Source organism: Lepisma saccharinum, chromosome 1, assembly GCF_977018435.1.
Source record: "Lepisma saccharinum chromosome 1, izLepSacc3.1, whole genome shotgun sequence".
NCBI classification, from domain to species: Eukaryota; Metazoa; Arthropoda; class Insecta; order Zygentoma; family Lepismatidae; genus Lepisma; species Lepisma saccharinum.
This window is the reverse complement of record NC_139229.1, coordinates 185,588,877-185,595,531: the sequence shown is the minus strand read 5'-3', so window position 1 is coordinate 185,595,531 and position 6,655 is coordinate 185,588,877.

The window sequence follows — 6,655 nt, the reverse complement described above, 5'->3', positions numbered from 1 at the left end:
ATAAAACAAATCATTTTTAAATTTGATGTTTTGCCTGTTTTGATATTACAAACCTATCACTTAATTATGTTGTATGAAAGTTTCTAACAACAGTCTCATCCAGTCATGATTTTCCTTGCACTTTCCTCATTCTTCCTACTCTTCTACTGTACAAATCTAACGGGTTACATTTCGATTTAATTCTGGAACACATAAATAGGAGATAATCATGCATTGGATTCCTACAATTAATATATATACGAGGCGAATGTTCATTTTCAGTTCACCTTACATCGATTCTCTATAATTAAGACTCACTTTGGTTGCTTTGAGTTGGATACTGTAAAAAAAGAAGAAGTTCCACATGTATGCACTTTACTATAAATTAATATAATATAATTAAAGTGATTTGTAAATACTAGCTGACTTAACATCAGCAGATAAAAAATGTTCTCGTCCATGATAATTGTGAAGTTATTTCATATCCAAAAATAAAAATATGTAGCAACGTGCTATTTTCATAACTTCACTTAACTAACTTTAAAAGTAGCTATATTCGCGTGAACAGTTATACCGTGCGTTCATTTCGATCTGCAGCCGAGAGATCGGGAGAAGCGTGGCGGGCGGCGCTGACGGAGATGCCGACATTTGCGGCCTGTAATGCCCGCTTATTTTTATAGACATATGCAGACATTTATATAAATATTGCAAAACGATCACTAACCTGTGTTATAACACGCAAAAGTTCTTCTGTAATTCATCCAAGTTCTGCTCTTATATACACAAAAAAATACGCTTTAGAAACGATGTTAAGAGCCACAGATAATAAAACATTTTAATCATAGTTTTGACCAGTAACGTCCTGCTTAAGTTTATATCCTTGAAAGAGTTTTGTGCCGATGGGGATCGTTTGGAGGTTTTGAATGTGCAACACTGTATCAAGATTACGCTGTAGAAGAAACCGTTAAAAGTCAATAGTGTTCGTGAGCTTCCTTGCAATCCGAAATCTCCGAGCTCGAGTTTTTTGTTCCTTCGCGACTAGATGAAGACAGAGTTGTAAATATAGTGGCGAGCAATGTAAACCAAGAGCGTGTTAATTTCGTACTGTGCGCAAGAGTGTTATTCTTGGTTACTTGCAGTTACTTGTTTGTGTTATTGTAGTGTGTATGTGTGACGTGTCAGTGAGACGATTGGAATGCCAGCCGCAAGATTCACGTTAGAACAAAGATTTTTTTATGTATGACACGTACCTACGTGAAAACAAACTCGTGTCGAGACGTGTGTAGGTAATTTGTACAGAAATTCCCATGCGTTTCAACTCCACACAGAGATACGGTTAGACATCTTGTCCTTAAATTACGAGAAACTGTATCGTTAAATTTTAAAACACCTAAGCAAAAACGACGGATTCTAACCGAAGCAAAACTCGATGATATTGGTGCAGCGTTAGAACGTTCTCCAAACAAACCTCTACGCCGTGTTTCACAAGAGGTGGGCGTGTCAAAATCATCGGCACATACAGTCACTAAGCTACTAAAATTAAAACCATACTCTTATAACACAGGTTAGTGCTCGTTTTGCAATATTTATATAAATGTCTGCATATGTCCATAAAAATAAGCGGGCATTTCAGGCCGCAAATGTCGGCATCTCCGTCAGTGCCGCCCGCCACGCTTCTCCCGATCTCTCGGCTGCAGATCGAAATGGACGCACGGTATATATATATAGAAAGACACCTTTCATATAACGAATAGTCTCTCAGCACGCTAACTGTACATCCTAGGGGTCCCAGGTTCGCTACCAAGTGGAGGCGCATTGCACAGTGGTTCGGATCTCACTTTTAACTGTAGGGCCAGTCCCGATTAGCCTATCTGTGCATAAAGTGGATTTAAAACAACAACAATTCAAACTCCAGACAACTGTTAATCCGTATGTAACATTTTTTTATTTATTTAGTTAATCGGGAAAATTATACTATTCTTGCTACTATAGTTATTCTTAACTTATGGTAATATTAGTGAAAATTATGAAATTTGTTATTTAAAATTCTTCAGAATAGTATTAGAATTTTTAAATTTTATTTATGAAATGTAGTATCCCGTCTTCTAGATTGGAAAGTGAAAGCGAATAACTAGTTGTTTGCTCGAAAGGTAGCATTAGGAATTGGTAGTGATAAAAGTAGGATTGACAAATGCCAAACGCATAGCCTTTTACACGTATAGTGTAATAGAGACAAGTCAATAAACGTCAGCAAAACACTGGTGACAATGTATCACGAAAGAATATTTTCTCTTCTATGCAGCTACTATATCTGTGTACTGTCGCTAGACCTCATCTTCTTCCCCCTTGTTTACATCATCCATGTTGCCAGAAAATTTTACGTGGTCGTAAGCCCTCATATATATATATATATTTCAGTTTAGGTTGATATGATTTTTTAGTACGAGAATGCTACCTGCCCTGTTTCTCTCATGTAACATTACACCCGATATCGCTCACGTTAAAATTATTTTTGACTCGAACTTTATTACTTTGCATCCAACAAATTCATCAAGCTTTATCCCACACGCCAGGAATCTCGTGAATCAAATAACATATAAATTGAAAGCAATTAAAATATCTAATTTTGTTTGGTATAAATGGACGATTACCGCAACCAGTTGCATGGTGTATAATTAGTAAATTATCAACTCCAATTACAGGGGACGATATTTCATCAGTAATTAAGTAATCAATTTTGGCTGTACAGTCGTGGCACAAATAGACTATACGCCTTTTTTTAAAATGTAAGATGAAAAGTGACTACATGTTGTAACCCTAGCTTGATTTCCAAGCAGGCTTGTCAAGAGTGGAAGTATTGCCATTGAGGAACCTTTAGTTCTTATCACCTTCTTAGTCTGATGTCTTCAGGTCCACGAAAAATAACAGAACTAATAGATTTTTATGAGACGAGATTATTTGTGTGTGTGTGTGTGGTAGGCTATTATACGAAATTTTGCAGTAATTTATTTCAACAAATTCTAAACTGCAAACAAGAATATTTTTTCCAAACAAAAACTAGGATTCCAAACCATTCACAGTGAAGGAATATATTTCTGAACACCCTTCCATATATACGCGTATGTATTATGAATATTCATGTATGTGGTAGTTTTTTTATCCACGTTTTGTATTTAGTTAAATCTCTCTCTTGTTCAAAAACTTAATGATTTTTCTCGTAAGAAATAATTAAACACAAAGTTAAGCCCTGTACACTAAATTAAATACTGCGAAAGCCATTGTATACCCCTCAAACAATTCACGTTATTAGGGACACTTCAGAACTAAGCACGAACTACTATAATGTGATCTGTTGAATCATGCAGTATTTACTACACTACTAAAGTCTAGTGATTAAAAACATATACTCGTACTTGTAACATAGAGTTATTGTGTTCGATTTCCACGTGCGTGCAGAAAAAATTGTGCTTCAGGTCTCATGGAAAACTGTAGGTCCAGCATGGATTAACCTCTCATGCAAAAAAACAAAGCATTTGAAGCTTATGCAAGAAATTAGGTTTGGCGTATTTGAGATGTGAACATAAAACCAGCAGTCGGCAAGTTCTTCGAAGGGTTGATCGAAATAGTAAAACAGCAGAGAAGTGTCGCACAGGATAAAAGCATAATACCTTTTCTTCATTGGAGCACGTAACCTGTCGACTGGCTGAGAAGTTGAAGGATAATTGTACTCCATTTATCAGGTAATGCCATGTTCTATAATAACATAATGCTCTTATATACAGGGAATATTACAATAGCTATTCAGTTGTTCACTTAAACCATTTTTTCAATCCACTACTGAATTAAGTGTGAGTAACAGATATTATTTTTGTCATTCAGTAGTCCTTTATCGTCCACTTTAATGTTTCTGAAAGAAATTGTTCGTTTAATATACTCCAGATACGAAGTTGTACCTTTTGCCAGTTAATACTGAATGATTCTAAAGATAGTAACTGAAATAGTAAATAGCAATTAAATTCATAAACAACATTCAATTTGAAGTATTAATGCAATTATTTACTTATATCAAGCACTCTACGTTTATCAGTTGATAATATTCTTGCAGGTAACGCTGATGATGATACACCAAGATGAAAAACGAGATGAAATAGACTTCGGGTTACGTCTCAGTAACGTAAGCAACATATATATGGAAAACTTATTTGTTGCAGACGGCCCCTAAATGGTTGCTTACATCTGTTGCACAAAAGTAAGTACTTTCTATTAAGTTCAGTCTACAAGAAGTTTTACAATGTATTCCTATAGGACCTTGGTTATGTAAAGAAATTAACTATAGTAAGGCTGAGCCATCAATAACAGAACATCACCCATTGAGATGAAATATATATTCTTTCGGCAATTTCTTCATTTGTGACTTTGATGAAACTTTTCTCATCGTACAAGTTGGTTCGAGCAGGAGATAGCTCACAAGAAAACATATTCGACATTAATATCATGATAACTTGTTTACAGGGTATCACACGAGGCCGATACGCATATTAAATTCTGGCTCATTCACTGCCATAACGTTCATATTGTATATTGAGATGACGTAGAAGAAATATGGCAACATCAGAATAACCACTCCTATGTGTAGAGGTCAGTTTCCCTCCCGTTACCATTTTTCAAATAATTGAAGACGCTGCATTGAATTGGGTAACTTTCCCAAAGATGTCGAAGTGGTACTCAGTATTTCCTGAGCCTTAGTAATATATTCTATAATATCAAAAGTAAAGCTTATAAAGTCAAAAACAAGTTTTGCTCCTGGTTACTAAAGCAAATACAAAATAATATGAAATGTTAGTGTTGTTCAAGATAAATAGTAATACGAACAAGCGTTCTCGAATTATCAGGTTAATTCGATGTTAGCGTCCAACGTTTCGAGCGAATACATCATCATCATCATCATCAGGAATCGAAATGTTGGATGTTAACATCGAATTAACCTGGCTGATAACCAGAGTACTTGTTCAAATCACATCGCCAGGATAGCTACAATTCCCAAATAGTAGGTAATACATTTTTTAAGAACCAGTAGATATTCAAAATATTTTTCACGATGGAGTTCACTATAGCCTATAAAATTCATGTTATCACCTTATTGAATAGCCTCCAAAATAAAAAATAAAATGCAACTGTTAGTTATAGAAATATCGCAAGATTACGATTTCCACATGATGGAAGACGCCAGCTTGAATTTGGAGTTGCCCAAAAATACTGAAGCGGTACCCGATATTTCATGACCCTTGGTACTACATACTAGCAATATATATTTTTTGAAAAAGTCAATAAGGCAAAAACCAGGTTTGTCTCAGTGCTGCCGAACTATAAGGTAAGATCGAAAGGTTGCAGGCTCCTATCTAAAAAAAACCATGGGAAAAAGAATCCCAACTGAGGACACTTTACTTTTCAGTGCTTACCAATAAGCGCTAGACCAACTAAGTTATATATTTGTACTCATTTGTCCCCATAAACAATGCAATATCTTGACCGCTTATCAGAAGCGAGTTCCAGCTTTAAATTCCGTCCGTTATCGCTCACATTTTTTTTCTTCCTGCACACGCTTCGGTTGAATCAGGTTGTCAACAAATGACTACGCTGTCAGATAAGCCTCTGATTTCATGGACAAAGCACAACCCATAAAACGTATCGCCCTTTTCGATAGGAACTGAAACGTTGCCCCACCCACGCCGATTTGTAAATGATGCTAGTTCATGACCCTATTCAGAGCCAACGTACCAGACTTCTACCTACTACTTCGTAACGCAATTTCACATACGTCTGTATTTCTAGAAGGGACAAAAATTGTATATTTGCTTTTTTTTATTTCCCCTTCACTACCTTCTCTGTGTGAGAAGTAAGAGGGATAAAACCACCTTTTTCCTATGCAGATTTCTTGCCCTCCTTGCCTACACCTTCTTTCTCCTCCCTTTTCAAGAGTATTTTTGAGGATATTTCACGAAAGTTTTATTCGTCATCATATGTAAAAATATATTCAGGTTATGTAAATCTGTCATTGATGTTTAGTTGGTGGATATGCTTCTTTCCATTCATTTTTTACGGTGTACGATATTTCCAACTTTCCTCGTGTAGTGCATATGAGAGGCAGTACAGTGTTGTCAGCAAGAAATGAGCGAGAATACTTTCCATGGGAACAGTCACATGTTCATGAAAGAGGACTATCTTTCAGTTTTTCATTCATCTGTTCTTTGTTGTTTTCTTTGTATAAAACGGGGTTTCAACTCCCATCAGATCCCTTTTCGGCACACCTCATCCTCGGCATCTTGATATTCTATTCTGAACCTTGGCCGAAAATGTAAATAATGCAGCTGCTTCATATGTGGCATGAAGTCACATATAGGGGGATGTGGAGATAAGGCCCTACATATTCTCGATCTCGGCCATTTTTTAGGGTGATGTGATCAGCACCGACACCTTTACTCCCCAGGGGTGCCCACCCAGGTCGGATTAACCACAAAGTCGCTCTATGTAGGAACAAGGCCGTAAAAGTCCCGAACCTAAATCACCCACCCACCTATTCCGTGTCTTCTACGTGGCAATCAAACGCCATACCGACTTGACCACCGCAGTTGCTACACAAGAAAGAACAAACTACAAAACTTGGGTTCAACCTCTT